Source organism: Aphelocoma coerulescens, chromosome 5 (genome assembly GCF_041296385.1).
Source record: "Aphelocoma coerulescens isolate FSJ_1873_10779 chromosome 5, UR_Acoe_1.0, whole genome shotgun sequence".
NCBI lineage: Eukaryota > Metazoa > Chordata > Aves > Passeriformes > Corvidae > Aphelocoma > Aphelocoma coerulescens.
This window is the reverse complement of record NC_091019.1, coordinates 54,034,784-54,055,600: the sequence shown is the minus strand read 5'-3', so window position 1 is coordinate 54,055,600 and position 20,817 is coordinate 54,034,784. Positions and strand designations below refer to the sequence as shown.

Below are 20,817 nucleotides of genomic sequence, written 5' to 3'. Positions count from 1 at the left end.
TGAATCAGTGCATAAAGTTCCATACTTCAGAATACTTTTACATAAACAGCAATTAAAATATGAATTATTTGGTTTAACTGGAAAAGAAAAAGTATTTGATTTTTAATCTCAGACTTAAATCTGCCTTAATCTCAAGAGGACTGTGCACAGAACAAAATTCCTTGGAAACAGAAGATTGTCCGAAAGCACTCTTAGAAATCCCCCTGAGAAATATAGTTAAATTTCTAGAGAGAAACCCAAGTTATCTAAAGGACTTGAAAAGCCAAGCAACCCTGCTGGAGCAATGTTAGAGCACATCTTATTGAATAGAAAACATTTCTCTGCACGTTAAGTTGTATTGCCTTTGGCAGAAACTCTTCAGCTGCAAATTTGTCCAAGGAATGACATACAGTACACATCAGAGGAGTAATGAAGGAAAGAGGCTTAGATGGGCACTTTGCAGCTGACGGGGAGCTGTTATTGAGCCTTGTCTGCTGCATTTATCAAAAGGGGGAAGAAAAACCCAACTGAAACAGAGGTACCATCTTTGTGTGTCCCCAACTCTTACTACCATCTCTTTTAAACAAATAATTAAATAAATAGTTAAAAAAAAATAGCCATCTGACAAGCAAAGCCCAGCCAGAGGGTCAAAAATGAAGATCCTGGGAAAGGTCAAGTTTAATCTCTACCCACGATGCCCTAGTGCATCCCTCACAACAGCTGACTAACAAAAGGGGCTCAGCACTGTGACTGACAGAATTCTTAATTGTATCCACTCATTCATGACAATTTGATTAAAATATTACGCCAAAGTCTCACCCCCTGTTTGCTTCGATCCTCCAAATCTAATTTTGAATTTTCAGAAAGGAGATTACCTCCACAAGCATGACTGGGATGCTATTAACTTCTACTTAATCTTTATTACTGATGTGAATTTAACATATGTATGGCTTCGTCTCGCTCCTGTTGTTTTCTCTCTAAAGTAACGTCTAGGCAATATACAAGTGGCGGACATTAATTTTCACTTTGATATTCTGTCATACCAAAGCACATACTTTCATATGAAAATTTAAAGATGTAGTGTCTTAATACCATGGCACAATTGGACTGCACTAAAAAAAATTAAAAATCCAAACATGCATTTGCTTCCTCCAGTCCCCACCAAAGAAAAGAACAAAGGCCTGCTGAACAGATTTCAAAGTATTATAACTTTTCACTGTTATATCACCTTCATTATAAGAGCTGTTCCAAGGACTGACAAGAACTGGTAAATTCTACTTAATTCCAATAAATGCAGTTGTGAAGAAGTCAAGGAAGCAGTCAAAATTTCTAACTAATTTGGATTATTCCCCAATTTATGAAACTAGTAACTGAATATGGCCATTGTTACCTGTGTCCCCATTTCCAAACATATTTGAATAAAAGATGCAATTTAATCTTCGTTTACTTTACTCCCACAGTCCTTTTCTCCCCACAAGTAACACAACGAATTGACACAACCAGCTGCAATTATGTTTACAGGAGTATTCACAAACCCATTGAAAATGAAACATTTCTAATAAATAAACTGGTCTGGAAAAGAATTCCACTGAAAATGTTATTTTATTTCCTTCCCTTTCCCCCAGAGGATCAGAAAAATATGTTTTGATATCTTCTTTTGCAAAATATTTTTCATCATTTCTGTCCATGTCTACTTACTGTTAAAGTAAGAAGAGAAGCAATAAACTAATCTTCCTAAATTCAGATGCAGTGACTTCCTAATTTGCCTGTCCAACTGCTGCTCCCACCAGCAGGGGAGTATTTGGACTTGATTCAAACTTAAGGGAGGATATCACCTCCAGTCATTTAACATGTATACTGCATACAAGGAGTTGTAGAACTACCCTAAGTGTCTCGAATCCCATACTACCTGGACAATGAGTCATAGACTGATATCTAGAAGTAACTTCTGGGAGAGGTTTCTCAGAATCCTTTTCCACATTTCATACACTTGACTCAAATAAAGAATTGCGGTACTGTTCAGAATTTGGTTTTTTCTCCAATCAAGGAAAATAATCTGTATCTCTGTATTGAAACCTTTTTCAGCGTTTCCCCAGAACTGAAATTATACTCACACTCAAAGTATTTAAGACTTCTACCACCTGTGTGTATGGGACTACATGTATATTCTCTCTAGCCTGTTCTTTCTGTTCCTAACACTGTCATGAGACTCAAGAACCTCTAGATAGGGGAACAGCAGCACAGTAAAGAGCTTCCATGTCTTGCAACAACTTTCAAGTTTTTCAAAGTATTCCCACTGCAGTTTCAGAAATACAAAAACTGTCTGAAGTTGCATCAGGACTGTGACAATACTAATGAACACTGAAAATACGAATCTCACTGGTCCATTCCAGAAAAATCCCTACTTTGACTGATTTCACCATAGCTTTTACAGGATGGATACATGAAGGACCATGTCACAGTAAGAAAAAGAAATGTGCAACAGAACTGCCAATCTCATCCTCAAGGAGGACACTCCTCCCCAACTCCAAATCTCACAATTTGTTTAATCCTTGGTATGACAGTACAATGTATCAACACCCAAAAGCTTCTCAATGCCATCAGGAGTACAGATGCAACAGATTGAGCACATTATGGTCAGCTTTGTTACCCAGCAGTGACTCAGGAAAGGGTGGATAAAAACTTCAAAATGTGATAGCAACCTCTGCTTCTCCCTTGCAAATGAACAGTAGAACTCCTGCACCCTCAAAGACCAAAAAGCCAGTTTCTTGTTAGAAGTGCAGGAAAGAAAAATGTATGTGTTTCATTCTCTGAGGACACAATGTTTTCAGGGAACTTTCCAGACTTGCAGACCAGAAGCTGAGCAACACAGCTGTATTGCAAGGGCAGACTTTGCAGGACAGCTTTAATAGACAGTAGCTTTGCTTTGTTTAAGGTCACGTTACCTGCTTATGCAGCGATATCACTAGACGTTCCTCTTTCTTTTGCCAGATTTTTAACAATTGCAAAATAACATCAGTTTTCCTAGCTGTCTGTCTCTCAGTTTTCAGTAAATAACTGCTGGGAAGACATTCACTGTGCAGGCAGAGCAACACAGGGATCTCCCCCATATCCCATAAGCATAGAGTCACTCAGCACACTTAACGACACTAAGAAATGCTCCAGCTGGCTTTGACTCACTCTCTCCAAGAAAATGCATCCCCAGCCACCCATCTCAGCCTTCTCCACAAGTTTTCTACTGCCCAAAAGTCAGAAAAGCAGTTCCTCTGTTGCTACGGGACTAAAGTATCTAGACCCAAACTTAGCTCCTAGGTTTGAACAAGGGTGATTGCACCAGGGCACGGTGATAAAATCACCAGACAATTTCTGACACTGTCTCAATAATTCAGGTGAGGGAGAAAAAAGACTTACTGTCACTGATGGAAGGGAAGCCTCACGACACATAGCCCCTGTGAGGCCACAGGATCTGCCTCAGGATTCCCAAGTGAAAAATCCCTCCAATAACAAAATTAAGTCCCTTGTAGTGTTTCACCCTAATTTTGACACAGGCAGTGCTATGTCTTTAAGTTAAATCTATGTGCAACACAAAAATTGCTAAGTGTGGAGGGAGAGATGGCCGCTAACAGCATGACAAACCACATTCCTCTGACTGTGGTAAATCTCCATGGAACGTGGACACTTTGCGCTTAGCTGCCCACAGTCAAGGATATCAAACTGGAAGCTACTTCCAACAACTCCAGTCTACTGAATGCCAAATGGAGTGTCCCACATCACCTAAGACATGTCTCTAGAGAGCTCTAGACAAACGGTCACAAGATCTGGTTCTTCCCCCATCTATCAAATCAGAAAGGGGATTTTTCCTTGCTGTAATCTTTGCAGTTTTCTTCCTCATCTCCTAAGGTCATGGAATATTACAGGACTTGTGGAATTACAGCAACAGAAACACGGATATACACTTAGTCGTGCTGAGCCTTGCTGCAGCCAGCAACCACATTAATACAATGCTTGCTCCAACATGCCTGAGCTCCCCACAAGGTTTCTCCACTGGGCAACTGGTGGTGAGAGGAAAAATAGTCAAAAAGCTAAAGGAAACATACATAAATAAATAAACAAATAAAAGACAGGAGACTGAAGAAATTAAGGCCTAAATAAAGAGGTAGAGCATCTTCCTATATGGTCCAAAGACAGAGAGTGGAAGCTGAATATACCAGGGTTTTAAATTTTCCAGATGATTATTTCTAAGTAGGCATAACAGTACTTTGAAAATATATTTTACCACTGTATACACAGAAAAACTTGACTCATTTTCTGAACTGCAGGGAGCAGCACCTCTTTCTGTACCTGGAGGTTGCATACTCTCATTGGAAGAACCTTAGATGTTAACTCTTTTATGGAGTTTACTGGAAACAAGGAACTAAAAACCAAACCACCTCTCTGTCCCCACACAGATCTCTAGATGTCCATTCCCAGTGCAGAGGCAGGACCTTTCTTAGGAGTATGTGTCTGTTCGAAGGATAATACCAAGCAGTCATTGCTTTTCTAAATATAACTGGGAGTTTTCAGTTTATTGCTCTGGTATCCAAAGAACTGAAACCAGACTGGGGCAAAAGAGAATAGGACACCCCACAAACACTCCAAGACCCAAAACAAACTTGGCAGCTCCTTAGGAATCCAACCACCGTTTGATAAAACCAGCCTGCTTTCTCTTCCCCGCATGCCAAATGGTTTCCTGTCATTTCCAGTAGGACTTTTTTTTTTTTTTTTGCCAGTTCACAACTGCCTTCTATTGTTAATGCTATGAATAGCCAACAACGATTTAAAGTAGTGGGCTCCTATCAGCATTGTTCTCCTGTACAGTGGCACAGAGAACAAGAATACATCTATGTTTTCCATACAGTGTAGAAAAATGTAATTCTCTGTTTAGTGTCATATCAACAGCTCGTGTCCCAATTCACTGCCATGGGCAATGAATGACAGACTGCGCTGTCCATCCTGACAACGTGACCAAGATATCTGTGGTCGAGAATGCTACATCATTTTTCCCCTTTCCAAAAAATGTTGCCAGAGAAATCTCCTATTTTTGTTCCTTTATTTGTTTCTTTATCTAAATACAAAGTACAGATAAAAATGAAATTGAGTTCATTAAACAAGCTGCAAATAATGTCTTGATAGCACAGGAAATGTTACATTCCCCGCAATTTAACATTGCAGCATGTGCTCTCAATGGAGCACGGATTTCTTTATAATACTAATAAAAATAGCTGTAGTCCCATTCTTTCAACAAAGGCTTCCCCCCACCCCAGCAATTCAGTAGAATATATCTTATTTTCTAGTATAAAAAGAGGCTTTTTTTTTCTTTATAGGTAGCAGGCACATCACAGTTAACAATATGTAGCTGAAGGGTGATTAACTCCAGGTACCATAGGTCTGGAACTGGCAATAAAGAGGTAGCTTGGAGCTGTGCACTGAAAACAGCATTTATTCAAGAGAAGAGGAGAAATGAAACAAAAGTTTGACAGTGTTAGAAAAGAAATGTAAGAAATAGGTTGATGCAGCTACGGCACAGCAATGATTTACATGCCATTAACGTACAGTGGCTGAATGTTGTGTTCAGGACAATATTTAAATAAAAGCAGCGTTAGCCTTGGCAGCCTGTGTATTAACACACTGAATTTATGTTGCCTCCAAGGTAAAGAGCATCTTCTTATTGTAACATATACAGGAATTACAATGTCAAGAGCATTTTTGGCAGTACATTCTACCTTAAGCAGGGCTTACTGGATTTGTTTAAATTTATTTTTATTTTGCCATCATTTCTTAAGTGTTTTCATTTGTTTGTAAGTTGTTGAGTATGATGATAATTTTTTCTTTCTGCTACTTCAGACTTAAAACCTTTCCAGCAGAGGAAAAATGTAAATTTACACAGGCAACAAAGGAAAGTAGAGGTTTTAGCTTAACAGATGGTTGGAGTTGATGGAGTAGGGGTATCCAGGCTGCAGACCTGTAGCACAAGAGTTTTCCTATCATGCAATGGTTACTTTTATATGAGCAGCAGACTGGTGCTGTGGAGAACACAGACAACGGCGATGTCTCCGAACAGGCCTTTTGACACTCTGCCAGCATCAGTGTCATCTCTGTCTTGATCCTCCTTTGCTTCTTACATAGCTCTCCCAAAACTATCTGAGTTGCCAGGTAATGTTGGTCATAGGGGGATCTTAGCAGCTGGCTGTTTTGTGACAAATGACACAGAATCAGCAATAGTACATGACCTTTATGGATTCTGGCTGTCTCCTAGAAGTATTTGAAATATTCACAATGAAATACAAAACCTACTTGAAATTCAAGTTGCTCCTCAGACAATTACTATGGAACCAAAAGACCTAACTGCTCTGTATTGGTAAGATATTTATATTTCTACTGCCCCCATAAAGTTCTCTACCTTGTGCATCATTACAGAAAATAACAAGAAGTCAGAGCTTTTTAAAGTATAAGGCCTGTCCTAGATGACTGTCTGAAGTACAGATGAATGACAGTGAAAAAAGCAATCCCAATGGTAGAAATATGATCTGGAGGCATAGCCTTGGAGCTGAGGTGTGAAACCCTTCAGACTCAGCCAAAATAAACCACTGCTACTGTGGGGGGGATGTGGGGAAAAGGCACATAAAATTCAGGCATTAGTTCAGAAAAGCAACTGCAGCATTTGCTACAAACTTCTGAACAAAGCACACTGAATGAACAATATAAGTAAATCATAACATCTTCTGCCTCCCAGAGCAAAAACGCTAATCATGTTAGGTCCCTCTGAACATCTGTCATCCTCCACAGTATGGAAAAGGGTGAGTTTTAGATCAACAGACTCCAACTCTGTCAGATCAACTATTAGGAACTCAGTGACATACTTCAAGGGCCTCTCCTTCCACTTCTTTCATGTGACATGTCCCCTTCCAATCTAATTGAGATTAGGCTTTCCTGCCCAAATTCCTTATGCTATTATTTAGCATCACAGGCAGAGGACATAGTTCTGGACATTCAAACATTGCTGTAGGGAAATTAGCAATCCCACTAGGTTTAAGACCTCTCCATGTGCTGTAATATGTCTAGTAGGATAACAGGGAAGAAAACAGTAAGACTGGAGTTCTGTATTTGGCACTTATAATTCAGTGGGACTGTACAGTCTCTTATATAACTTGATAAAATGCCACTACAGAAAGTGAAGAATATGGGCCTGGGGCAGATGAATTTTTTATTTAAATACATCAACAGTAACATGAAAAAGGAAAATTTAAAATTTTAATAGATAGCTTCCTCTGCAAGAGAAGAAAAAAATATCTTCCGCATCTCTGATGACTGGTAAGCAACCTGGGCTGCAATCCAGGGCCACACAATCCCTCACCTCCCCTCCTTCCAGCAATTAGGAAGATGTAAAAGACTATGCCTTTGCCTTCATTGCCAAAATAGTTGATTTTATTATAAAACAATTAACATACTTCAGCAACGTTCTCCCAAAAGCATGGGACAAGTTTCTTACTTAAAACACAATACAGGCAAAACCATAGCCATGATCAGTGGTTCCTCTTTCAAGAAAAGCTTCATTGCTTTGCTTCCAAAAGGATTTTGCAGAAGAAATAATAAATGTTCTCTATGGCATTACAAACATAATCCATGTTTATATTGATCTGTAAGCTCCAGTCCAGGCCTGAGAGCACTTCGGATGCTGTTGACATCAGCAGCTCCTGCAGCCACTGAAACATTTACTCCCTCAAATAAAGTAAGGGTTTTCATCTCAAATCAGGTTCAGTCCATCAGACAGAGGCTCCTAGATGCTTGGGAAAGGTGCAAAATCTTACACTGGAACAGCAGTCTTTTACAACTGTGAAGAGCACTGACCTCTGAGGTAAAAATTGATGTTGTTTAATTCCTCTCTAATTGTATTTTCTGTTTCTGCAACAGACGAAATGTTGTTGCCACATGCAGAATGCATATGACTTACTGTAGTTGATTGTATATTATCCACAGGCCTAGTCTTCCAAAAAAAACACACAATTGTCTATGACTCCTTAGATTTTTTCCTCGACCAGTTCCTCAAAGCTAAAAAAAACCAAACAAAAAACCACTAAATCAAAAAAATAAAACAAAAAACCAAACCAACCAAACCAAAAAACCCCAAAGAAACAAAAAACCTTGTTAGCAAAACTTTGAGAGTTCCTCACACCAACAGAAAGAATAATTTTAAATGAGCAAACTACTTAGAGTATGTAAGAGACAGTTCTGGTAACATGTCTTGGTAGTCAGAATGTAAAAAGTTTGTAGTTTAAAAGGCTGCAGAAAAGAAGCCTGTGCTACTGCCAGAGCTGAAAGATATGAGTACCGTGTTTAGTAAGGAGAGGGATAATAGAGGGCTTCAGTCAGATTATAGGTATGCATAAAGGAAAAAGACTTCTGATTGTAAAAGTAGCCTAAATCAAAAGACAAAAAATGGTATCAGATGCCAGGCAGAATGTGTATTGACACTGATAAACGCAAAAGAGAAATAAGATGCAAATTTTTAAAGCAAATAAATATTGAAGCATCTTGCTTTATGACAAGGTCTCATCACCTATAATCCTTAAAACTAGTTTAACCAGACAGTTTTGCTGAAGGATATTCTTTGACTCAGGAATCATCCAATAAAGTTCTGCAGCTCATGCTATGTATGATCAGTAGGATGTTAGACTGTACTGCTGTATTTCCCCACTGCTTTTCCTATTACATTGTCTGTCTTTCCCACGTTGTCCCTCACTTCCCTGATCCTAGTCCTGGCCACACCCTTGGGTTCTCCCTATTGGTTCCAGTACCCCAACTCCGCCCATGTACCGCCCCTGCACCCTGAGATCATTAGTCCATGTGCTCTCTCCGCCCCCCTCATCTCCAGGTAAGACCCTCCTGCTCCCTGACCGTGTGGTCTCTCTGCCTCTGGGAACAGGCTCGTCATCATGTAAATAAAGGTTCCTCTGAGGTCGCTATGCTGGGACCCTTCTGGCTCCTTTATCATCACCGTGTTGCGGAGCCCAGCGAGCCGGAGCAGGAGCGCGGGGCCGCCCGAAAGGGCTGCGGGAGAGCAGAACAGCCCCGCTGCCCTCTCTGGGAAGGTTGCAGCTCGCTAAACCAACGCAAGAACTAACCCACTGCAACATTAGACTATGTTGTCACAACAGTCCCTTCTAGACCTAAATTCTTTAAGAATTTGGAATTATCATAGCAACCATCCTCCTCTCTCCACCTGATGGTTATTCTGTGGGAGAATGACTTAACACATTTCTGAGAGGTACCAAAAGCTATTGCCTGGTCACAAAAATCTGTGAAAAGGCATGAGGTAAGGAAAAATCTGTGCAGATAAAGTGACCTCCAGAGTGAAAGTTTAAAAAAAGGATTTTCAGATAAACTGGTGCAAGAGCATATGATGTTTGTGCACAAAGTGCATGCTGATTATGATATGATTTTAAATATTCCTTCAGGTGAGGTTTTAATAACACTTAAAAGCTCCAGCTCCCTGTCAAGGTATGTCCATGTTATTAAGTTGTAAAGCAACTGTCTTGCTCATAAAACAATCCAAACTGGAAAACACATGGTGGACAAAGCCAAGGACAACAGCGGAAATCAGTGCTGAGCTTTGATGATGTGTTGAGATGTGCCTCCTAAGAACCTGCATTAGCTTTGATGGGCTGCATCTTCATGCAATTCATCTTCATCACGCTGAAACATGAACAAATAAATACCAGCCAAATAGAAGCTCTGCAAGGAGGAGGCAACACTGACAAGAGCATCACTAGGACAAATTTCCCAAGTCACTCCCAGAGCTGAACACTAGAGCTACAGCAAGTGAGAGACAAGATGACTATCTGTAAAAACCTTCTGTCGCTATGTCAAGTGAATGCAGTGCGACCATTTCATGCCTGTGTTCCAGCCAGTCTTTGGGCTTTTCTCCACCCTTCTCTGAGGCAAATTCTATGCTCTGCAATAACTTCCTGCCCTGCTCACCATACATCCTTTACATCCCTTCATCTGATCTTAACCTGATACTAATCTATCATTTCTTTTCCAGGAACTTCATCATAGTCATGGATTGATATTTTAGTACTCTGCAATTCAGTTCTTCATTCTTCTGTTGTTTCACACACTCTCCATCTCGTTACTATACTTCTCAGCCTTCTGGTTTTCCTTCTTGCACTTCAGCTCTGTATTGTAGATACAACTGATTTTGTTTTCATCATCTTTTCTTAGGACCATTATTATGTTTGCTACATGGTTTTTTTTTTACTTTTCCGGCTTGGTGTGTTCAAAAATCTTACATTATGCAGCCTTGTATTTTCCCTGGCAAACTGGCCAAGCTTATTAAGATTATACTAAATTTGTCCCAGCCAGTCAGAACAAAAGCCTGACTTTACTCCTTCTGTTATCTGAGCTAGTTCCTGGTTCACCTGTATATAAGAGCCTACATAATGAATTTCATTACAGCCCGTGAATCTGGTTATTTTCTAAAGTTTCTCTCATCTCTGTTCTAATGGGATAGCAGAATGCTTGAGACCCTTCAATATGTTTAGACTAAAAGTTTTTCTTGGAAGTCTATCTATCTCCTTCACAAATACTTACCATTTGCATCTGCTCTTGGTTACAAAGTGCTTTATTTAAAAAATTCTAAAACTAAAAAAATTTCAATGGACTTTAAGCAGTTCCCAGTTTTGAAGTGCATCACAGATTGCAGAAGCACACTGACAGACCTCAAGACAGTTTGCATTAGTCCACTCAGCCCTCCATGCTGCTATGTACAGATTACACAGGACATGTTTAAACTTCACTTGTTGTATAGCCTGAGTTGGGAAACAACAATACCCTAACTTGCCCCAAAAAACTGAATAATCACGTCAGGATTCAAAGTGAATGGAGCATGTAATGTTTCCCTCATGTTCCCATTAACTTGTTGTCTTTTGTCTGAAAATTCAGGCAAGTTTGAAGCCCCATTGTTCTGACAGCTCTGTGTGCTGCATGTGACTCCCTCATGTGATCCAAGGAGAAGTAGAAGGCAGTAGAGGTCCAAGCCTTTTCCAAGTCCTGTATTGAATGAATGAGACAACTTCTGTGTGTTTTGCTGCCTGCAGGGCAATATCCCTTACTGCAGCACTGTGTCTCAAGCTCCAGGATGCTTTCTCACACATCTTTATTCTCTCCTTCCCAGTTGCCAGGATGATACAGAGCAAGATGTTAGGTACTGTTGAGAAACTAAACGGGTTGGAGGGGCAAAAGGGGCTACACAGTGGTTATACTGCCAATGGCCAGCAGCTGTAATGAGAGAGAAAAGACAGCTGAGGTAATAAAAGCTTAGCTAAACTTTCTGCACATAGAATAGTTAACCTTTTTAAAGGTTAACAAAAAGACTCTGAAGAGGTAAAACTAGGAAGATGGATATATGTCTTCAATAACAAGTGGACTGGCATGACCCTGGCAACATCAAGCTCCCTACAGTAGCTCTTTCTCTGTCATCTTGGATATCACTTATTTTAATAACATATTTACTGATGAGAGTAAAACTAATGTAGCATGAAGAGAAGGATGGAAGAGAAGGCACCTTATTTGTCAATACATCGTCACTGTCACCCTGCTTTGGTAATAAGGTGAGATATGAACAGCAGTCTGATTTTCAAAAACACCATGCAGCAGCATGTCTCTTCATTTTCATCTGGAAGTGTGGGACATCAGAAGTGATGAAAAAAGTTTTCATTTATTGCTTTTATTCTCCCATAACTTACACATTTGTTGTCAATAACTTTATCCATTTGAGATGAATTTCAGAATCTATTAAAATAAAATATTTTTGTAGTAACATCTCTGATTCTCAAGATTCTACCTTTATAGTGATATTGTTAGGTACCTTCTTTATAGTACAGCTCATGCTAATAAGGCTGCTATTATTTTTTTAGAAAGCATAAACTCTCCAGTTGGAAAGAAGAATTTGGACAACATTGAAAACAGGTAGGATGATATGTTGCTGCATGTCTTGGGAGTAAAGAGATTTGACTCATGATTTTTGAAAATCTGAGGTCAGGAACAATTTGCAGATTGTTTTACTAAACCACAAAGTAATAATAATAATCAAAATCTTAGACAAAAGTTATTCTGTTTCTGCTACTGAAGAGAGATTTACCTCCGTTTCCCAGGGATTACCGATAAAATAGTCTTTGATAACCTGCAATTGTCAGACAAGCATGTTTTATTCCTGCACTTTAACAATAGCCCAAAACTGCCAAAAGCATTTGCATTTATCTTCAGCCAGTGAAGTAGATGGCAACACCAGAAGGAGCTTTATCTAACAATAGCTCTGGTGCCTTACAATTGTCTTAAATATTTCAACAAAGAGATACCTCAGTGTATTTCCCTAGCTACCAATGATTTGCCAAAGGTCAATAACTTTAGCTTTAAAACCCAACTGATTTCTAAAGCTTTTCTTGCAGTTGAGAGATTAATCCAGACTCTTATAAACATATTTATGAAATAAGAGCAAGGGACTTCAGCCTGGCAGTTTGGAATGTAACACCATTTTGTATCTATATTATTTTTGGGATTAGAAACCATTAATTTCTAAAATTGTGCTGTGGAGCATAAGTGGCAACAGCTGCAGCTATCTGTTTGCTGTCTTTCCACATGGGCTATTTTCTGTGCAAGATATGCATGAAGAACACAAATAAATGGGTGCTACCTCTTTAGACAGGGCCTGGCAAATTTAAAATAAAAAACTAAAAAGCATGAACCATGTTTGTCCTAAAATGATGAAGTTAGGTGTTAATAAAAATGGCATCTTAAGGCAAGTCCTTATACACTTCCTGTTTCTATAATCAATTCTTCTTCATGCACAAACTAATACAATGCCTCTTCTTATTATGTCACTACTGTACACGAAACATTTCATGCATAAAATATTAGTCCCAGACACAGGTCTTTGAGAGAATGATTGTACTGGCTAAAGAAAGAGAGAGAGAAAGAGAGAGGTTTCTGAATATAGCTTCAGTAATGCTTTCCAGTCCCAAAACAAAACTGCAACTATATTTAAGCCCATGGCTTTTCAATAGCACATAAAAGCAAATCTTTGAACAGTTTAATGATGTGGACAAGATGACTGAGAGAATCAGAATGAGACACACCATGTGTCCCATTCAAATTTGATCTATAAAACCCAAAATAAACCAAAACTCAGTTACCTGGGTATTCTTTGTACTTTACTTTTCACAAAACTTCCCTTTTTAAAGATTTTATTCCAAAGTGAATCTGGGAAAAGGAAAATTTTTGATTCTTGCTCACTAAGGGTTGGTAGGGAGGGGGGGTGGGAAAAGAGGGGGGAAAAAAGAACAAAAATAACCTCAATGAACTCAGCCTTTAAGCCTTCAAAAGATTTTTATAGTTAAGAAATTTCAGTCCTGATTTCACAAGTTCAGAATATTGCACTGTCAGTAAACCATTCATTCAAATTTAAATATCTAACAACAGGTAATTTAATTAGGAGGATCAGGCATGTCTCTACTTCTATTCCTTCTTGATAGTCTTGTGGACTACGTGAGCTGTGTCCCATGCCAGGCCCCTGCTGCCCCCTGTGTCCAGATCCAGATCTTGGCTGGAGCACGCTTTTCCCCCGTGGTTCACATTCCCTTGGCAATTGAAGCCGCAATGCAGGGGGGGGGAAAGGTACAACTATTTCTTGCCATAATTCTGAGTCAGAACATGGCTGAGGTTTTACAGTATTAGAGCAATTTCAACTCCTTCAGTTTAGTCCTAACCTTAGATCTACTATTTGAGAAAGGGACTCATTAAAGTCTTCTGCCTTCCACAGAAAGACCATCCTCCAGAGTTAATTACTCAGGGCTTCATCCAAACCATTACTAAATGTTTTCCCTAGTGGAACCTCGTTTTCTTTTCTTGCCAGAGAATTTTGCAGTTTAAGAGACCTGAAAACTATGTAAAGAAATCTTTTTAAAGTAGTCCATCTGCTGCTGGATAGTTCACCTGAATAAGGAGTCATAAACACAGTAGAGCTCAACAGAATATGTTTTTCAGTAGGTACAATTTTGCTAGACTGTAATCCTTCCTGATAATCCCTCTGTGGTGCGTTGACCCTGGCTGGATGCCAGGTGCTGACCAAAGCTGGTCTCTCACTGCCCTCCTCAGCTGGACAGAGGTTTCCTTGGTCAAGATTAGGACAGGGAGCCTGATCCAGCACAAGCTTCACAGGGTCACAGCCTCCTCTGGGCACCCACCTGCTCCAGTGTGGGCTCCTCCAAGGGCTGCAGGTGGATCTCTGCTCCCCTGTGGTCCACCAGGGGCTGCAGGGGCAAAGCTGCCTCACCATGGTCTACACCATGCCTGGAGTACCTCCCCCCTCTCCTTCTGCAGTGACCTGAGTGTCTGCATAGCTGTTCCTCTCACACATTCTGACTCCTCTCTGCTGCTGAAGTTGCAGTTGTGCTGAAACTTCCTCCTCTTCTTAAATACATTATCTGAGAGGCATTACCACCATCAGCTGATGGGCTCAGCCGGTGGTGGGTCCAGCTGGCATTGGTTGTCCTGGACATGGGGGAGGCAGCTCACAGCTTCCCACAGAAGCCAGCCCTGTAGCCCCCAACTACAAGAAGCTGGCCACACAAACCCAGTATACTCCCTTTGGAATATGCCAGGCAGTTATTCTTTTGTCTCATTGCCTACAGTTTCCAAATCCTTCTTGATATTTATTTTACTCTTTTTTCTTTATAAGTGATTCTCTCCATCTTCCTCTTTCCATCTCTATTATCCTCCACTTACTGACCTCTGAGGTCATACACTGCAGTCCCAGAATGGTTTGTGGTGTAGCAGTTGTGGTCTCACCTCTGGACTGTGAAGTAGTGCTTTGCACACACAGGCCACAAAAAAACCACGTTAGATAGAAATTAAAGGCTCTTCTGCAATACCAATAACTTTACATTGAGAAGAGGCATGTACTCCTGGAACACAAAAAAAACCCCCCCACTTGTTCTCAGTATTGGGTGGGAACTTCCAATTACAGGCTTCTCTTGCAAAATAAATTAGAACTTTGATGGGGGTATCAACTAATTATCTCCCAGAAAAAACGAGCTTTAATTTGATGTCAGTAGGGCTAAAGGAATATTTAGCTCTGTCATTTCTGTATGAAATGATGCTATAAGTCCTGCAGTATCAGGATGCTAAAAAGTGCTTACATAGCCATAGTCCCATACAGTAAACTTGCTACCTTTTGCCATTTGGAATAATGTATGGAAAATTGCCAAAGATGCACCACAGGGTTAATTAAAGACTCATCACAAAATTCTAAAACCACAATACTTAGGCAGGTAAGTAAGCTCTCTAATAGATTTAATCAACTGTAGGATAAAGCCTGAAAGTAGTAGATGTGATGTAAAAAGAGATCAGTGAATTTGAGTAGGCTACGATTCTATTCACCAGGCTTTTTTCTTGGTGAAAAAAAAGCACTGATTTATTACATGCATCCCCCAACAATATTCTGAATAAAGTGTTTAAATATCATTTAAAAGTATTTAAAAGTGAAAAAAACCTCATGATTCCTTTATATTAAAGACTGAGAATAAATAGTTTCTTAACCTACTAAAAGTGATCTTCCTTGCCAGAAGGACTCCTACCAGGAAATGCAAGGGTAGCTTATCTGAAGGTTTTCTGTTAGATGCTATAAATGTCACTCCTTACTGTTGGCACCAGGCTGCCATTTAGGTCTCAGTACAGAGAAAAGGGAGTGCCCTTTCCTAAATTTTTTTAAGTGTCAAGGCTGTTACCTTGGTCTCTTGATCTCTCTCACACAGAGTACATTATTTGATAGCACAAACAAGTGCACTAGCACGGCCAAACCCTCTTAGAACCAATTACAAATAAATAGGGCCTGAACAAACTCACTGTCAGTTAGCAAGTAGTTGGTTGTTTTGATAAGCACATTACAGAAGGGGTATCCACAGAAATTCAACTGCTCCAAAAATTAGTATACCAAAGGCTAAAGACGCATAGAAAAAGCAGTTCTGGAGCACAGAAAGGTTAATTTTCTCTCCCTCTCAGTACCCACTCCCCTCCCTCAAGAAAGGGAGATAGAACCAGGCCATTTCTCCCTCTAACAAGCTAAAGCTTTCAAATAGCTCCTAGGCATTTCAGAAGCAGTTGTACAGTGTTTGCTTGCCACTTTCAATTAAACATGGTACAGCAGTCTGATGTCACTAGGATCTACTAATAGGAAGAGTTTATTTAAGAGTGTTAAAACTCCAAACAAAGAACTGTCCACAGAGGTCTGCATTTTCTGGGTAAACGCTGAGGCACTTTATAGAGACAAGTACAGGGAGAACAACATAAAGCACTACCTCTCTGTCTTTAAACTCTCTCAACATTTGGTGAAGGCAGATAATTTACTGCATAACAGCAAAATCCAGATAATTTACTGCATGTCATCAAAATAATCAACTTGTGGGATTCCATAAAATTGCAGCTAGCTTTGTGCATCTCCTTGGAAGCAGGTATCTTGAGAAGCAAAATTATTAGAAGTATTTGAGCCTCTAGTAGATTCAGTCACCATTGTATTTAACCAAGTTCCTTTCTCCATATGCTTTGATTAAATGGAAGGGTTTCTGGTTGGCCACCCTTCCATTTTAACATTGTGTTTTCAACTGTTTTAATACACCTGAAGTGATTAAAGGTAGAAAAAAATGCAATTTTTTTCTTGGGCCTCTCAAAAAGAGGCAGAGTGAGCAGCTTCAAGGTGGCAATCGAGATCACAGAAAAAGTGGGTAAGAGGAAAAACAACCTGACTGATCGGGAAACTGGTGTGGAAGGAAAGAGATAGTAAAAGTAGAATGGAAGGGCTTGATAACTAGAAAGAAGCTGTCAGGGGAAAGGGTTCTTAAAAGTCCATGTTTTTTAAAACAAGAGTGCAATCAACTCTATCCGTGAGAGAGCTGAACTCCAGTTCTGTACAATCACTTTTAAAGTACATTAAGGTTCTCACTAGAGTCAAGTATGGATACTTAACAGAGTTGTTACTTTAACTAGGTATTTATCATGTTTATCCATAAAGTTTGGCCCCAGCATCACATACATTGATCTATTGGATGCTACTGCTTTGACTTGCAAGGTGTTTCAGGATTAACTGAACAGCAACATCAAACACATCTGGAAGATCTCTAAACCTTTTTTATCAACCCCAGGTATAAGTTCTGATCAGTTCCTTCCTTTTCCAAATAGTGCCTTCAATAATCTAAAGAACTGGTGGCCAAAAATTGTTTTGAATTTTGCAAATGCAAGAATAGAAAATATTTGCAAGAAAAGTGATGACATTAAGACTAGTAGTCTCATTTATATACAAAGAAAAAAATAAATATCTCGGTTTTATTCAAAAGGCATAGGATTATCACAACAAAGTCACATCTCAGGTACACATTCTATTTAATTTTTGTATGTTACTCAAAGACTGAAGGGGGGATCGATCTCACTTTCATTGATTTTGCCTCCTTCTAATCAGGTTCCCTGCCTCTTTTTCACACGTGAATATACAGCGATGTCTGAGTAACAAACAATGGAGAGCAATGCTGCTTCTTTAAAATTAAGATTCCCCCAGACTTTTTTTAATATCATGGATGTTTTTCTATTGCTGCCAGGCTTTATACATAATTGATTTACAAAACCTCTGGTTTGATATTAGATTGACTGGACAGTGTCTCATATAATGAGTAAAATATAAAAAGCAGCAACAGATTACACTCTTGGCATGCAGACCCAAGCTTGACTGGAAGCTGGAAAGAGAGAAGTGCTTCCTTTCCACATAACTGTGGCCTCTTGGGGTGTTTCAGGCTTGGTTCTACTCAGAAAAGCCTATAAGTGCACACTACTCACTGCACGTAGCTACTGTCATTTCTGCTCCACAGAGGTAAAAATCCAGTATCTTCTCCATTGATTTCCTGGTGGCAGAGGGTTTGCACGGAGGTAGCTAAAGCCTGCAAAATTTAGGGGCCAGAAAATTACTCAGCTTTGCTCTCAGATGCAGTGGGACTGGTCTCCAGTGCTTTGAGCACTGGACAAGTAATTTAATTTAAGAAATGTGCCTATTTGACAAAAGGCTTTGAGAGACAATAGAAAGCCAAAATCCAAGAACATATTTACAAGTTGTTTAATCAGACTTTTTTTATGTAAAGGGCTTTGGAGCTCAGCCCACAGCCCTTCTCTGATATACATCTCTCATGTCCTAGAAAATTTCTTCCCATTTCACAGATGCTCAATTGCTTCTCAGTTTATTCATTAATACTTCCAAATCCCAAATCTTAAACTATCAATTATTCTAATATGTGCCCAAATAGATATTTTTCTAAATACTATGAAATTGCAATAATAGATATGTTATGTAAACCTAGACAAAGAGAATTTTATGTATGATAGCGCTAAACAGTCTCGGTGCAAATAGAATGAAGGAAGGAAAAAGGAAGAATTAGGAAGTGGATAGGCTTACAACAGCTTTCCCAAAGTTATTCATGGACAGTAGCAAGTAACATATGTGTAGTTCAACTCAGCAAGAAATTGCCTACTCCAGTGCATAAAGTACAGCTGCCCTAGGAATGCAGCCCAAATCTGTTCCACCTGCCTGGAAAGGACGACCTCCCTAAGGCCCTGGCTGCTTCCACACACAACCAGAACCACCTCAAAAAGACAAGTGGAGAAGCCACACACTTTATACCTGACTGTGGATAAGAATATCAGAATTTCTTACTGCAACGCATGTTTTCTGACATTGCTCACATGTGGTCTGCAATTTTTGAATACTTAAAATGTTATTGGAAAATTATGATGTTTTTTCCCAAATGGGTAGATATTTTTCTATTGTAGAAACAGAAAAGTAAGATTTAACTCCCTACCTTGATTACATTTTTCTGGTCTGCTTTTTCTTCATGCTTTTGTTGTGAATCCCTGCTCCAATTCTGATTTAGGCAAGAAGCTGAAACAGGCTTAGAACCACGTTTTTTTCATCCTTCCACAAAAGCCCTGAGCAAGTATGCACAGCCCCAAGCAGTTACATCACAGAAAATGAAACTCAGCTGTGAACCCAATATATGGAGCTGACTGAGCCATCACACACCCAAACTGGAATTCTAGTAAGATTCTCAGCAGCTGCAGTTTAATGATGAAATAATTGAAAATATAAAAATCAAACACCTTACCTTTTGCAAAGGCAACATTTCTGAAAGTTTTATTTCCCTAATGCTTTTATGTTTTGATATTCTTATGCTGATGTATCTTTTGTGAGAATAAAACTCAATTTTTGATCAGTTTTGACTTCTAGATAACTTCCTATGCTGAATGGCATTCAAAAAATTCAAGTTTATATACAGAACAATTTTTGTGAAATTGTCTGTTTTCCATCAGCTGCATCAGAATGTTTGTGCTAGCTTTTACTTTGAGTTTTATTACTTCTTTCTGAATAACTCTCAAGCTTCCTTTTCTCCAAAGATTAACACGTCTCTCATGAAATTATAGTATCCCAAAGGAGATAATTTAATTACCTGCAATTCTGCCTTTTTTTCTTTTTGAGATTTCACTAACAAGCTCCTCTTTTTCATTCACAGCTCCTCCAAACTAAAAGAAAAGTGGTTAAGTAGGTAGTTTTAGTTGTGATGTTTTGATTCCAGAACTGATTTGTTGGAGGGTGTAGTGGTTCTGTACTGTTGCCTTTCTTATAGTATTAATTCTAAATAATCTACTGTGAAATACTCTCACAATTTATCACAGTTTCTGCCTGTGGCATTTCCCTTTAGCCCAAGGATAAATCTTTCTAACTCTGGCAAATGTCAGGAATGCTCCTGTGATACAGGTGATCCTACAATAATAAAAATCAACAGCTAAAAGCAGACTTTATTGTATTCATTATGATACTTATAGCCTGTAATAAATTTTCATCTCATTCTTATTTAACAAAGGCTATATATTACTATCCTCTATGTCACTGTGACCAAAACCAGAAGACCATCTTGAGTTATGATATGCTATATACATAATCATTTTTACAGTAAAGCTAAATGAAGAAGTTATCATATTGAAATCATACCTAAAACAGTGAAATAGGTGTTAATACTTTTAATATCATTTCAAGGATTTGTACCACAGGAAAGACAAAAGAAATTTAAAGTCTTCAATCAGAGTTAGATCATTAAATATCAGAATACAAGAGCAAATTAACTAAATACTTGTACAAATACTGCAGGAATCCACAACCCACCTCACCTTGGCCAGAATCGGACCCATCATGATCCTGACAGCCACCAGCAGCTGGCTGGTCTTTTCAGTTCCCCAGGTTGCTGGCAGTGATTTTGTTGAAGTCAGTCATGGCCGGTTTGCCATGTTTGTCTCTTGTCTGTAACATGCTCAACAAAACTTCAGCACACATGGACATTGTGTGGTCACACAGCTTACATAGTGCCAGGCTAAGGAATATAGAAAATGAACACTTCTCACCTTCCCAGTATCTTAATGTATCTATCTTTGTTTTCTGGTACTCTTTTTGCTGGGCTGAAATAATATTATTTTAGTTTAATGAAGATAACATTAAAATAGCTGCACTATCATGTTTCTGTGAGCTTCCTACCCCCCACAAATAAACAAGATCCAAAACTTTCCTTTGAAAAAAAGAGAGCTGTTCCCAAACATGTTTCTCAGGACTATCCCCAATCATGTCAAGCATTGTCCAAAATGCCAAAGAGGAATTATTTGTTGTTTTGTTTCCCATTCCTGAGAAAACATTGCCTTTCTCTTTGCATCAAGGAAACCCTT

General features: G+C 39.1%; 1 long non-coding RNA gene across 1 annotated transcript in view; it reads right to left on the bottom strand.

Annotated features, from left to right (window-relative positions):
* Positions 1–19,054, bottom strand: part of LOC138110861 (uncharacterized) — a 32,600-nt gene extending 13,546 nt beyond the window's left edge. Inside the window, exons 1-2 of the long non-coding RNA XR_011151120.1 lie at positions 18,909–19,054; positions 17,896–17,996 (exon numbers count right to left, since the gene is read on the bottom strand). This is a non-coding gene — a long non-coding RNA (uncharacterized lncRNA). The remainder of the gene's footprint in view (positions 1–17,895; positions 17,997–18,908) is intronic.
* Between the last annotated feature and the right edge of the window lie 1,763 nt (positions 19,055–20,817).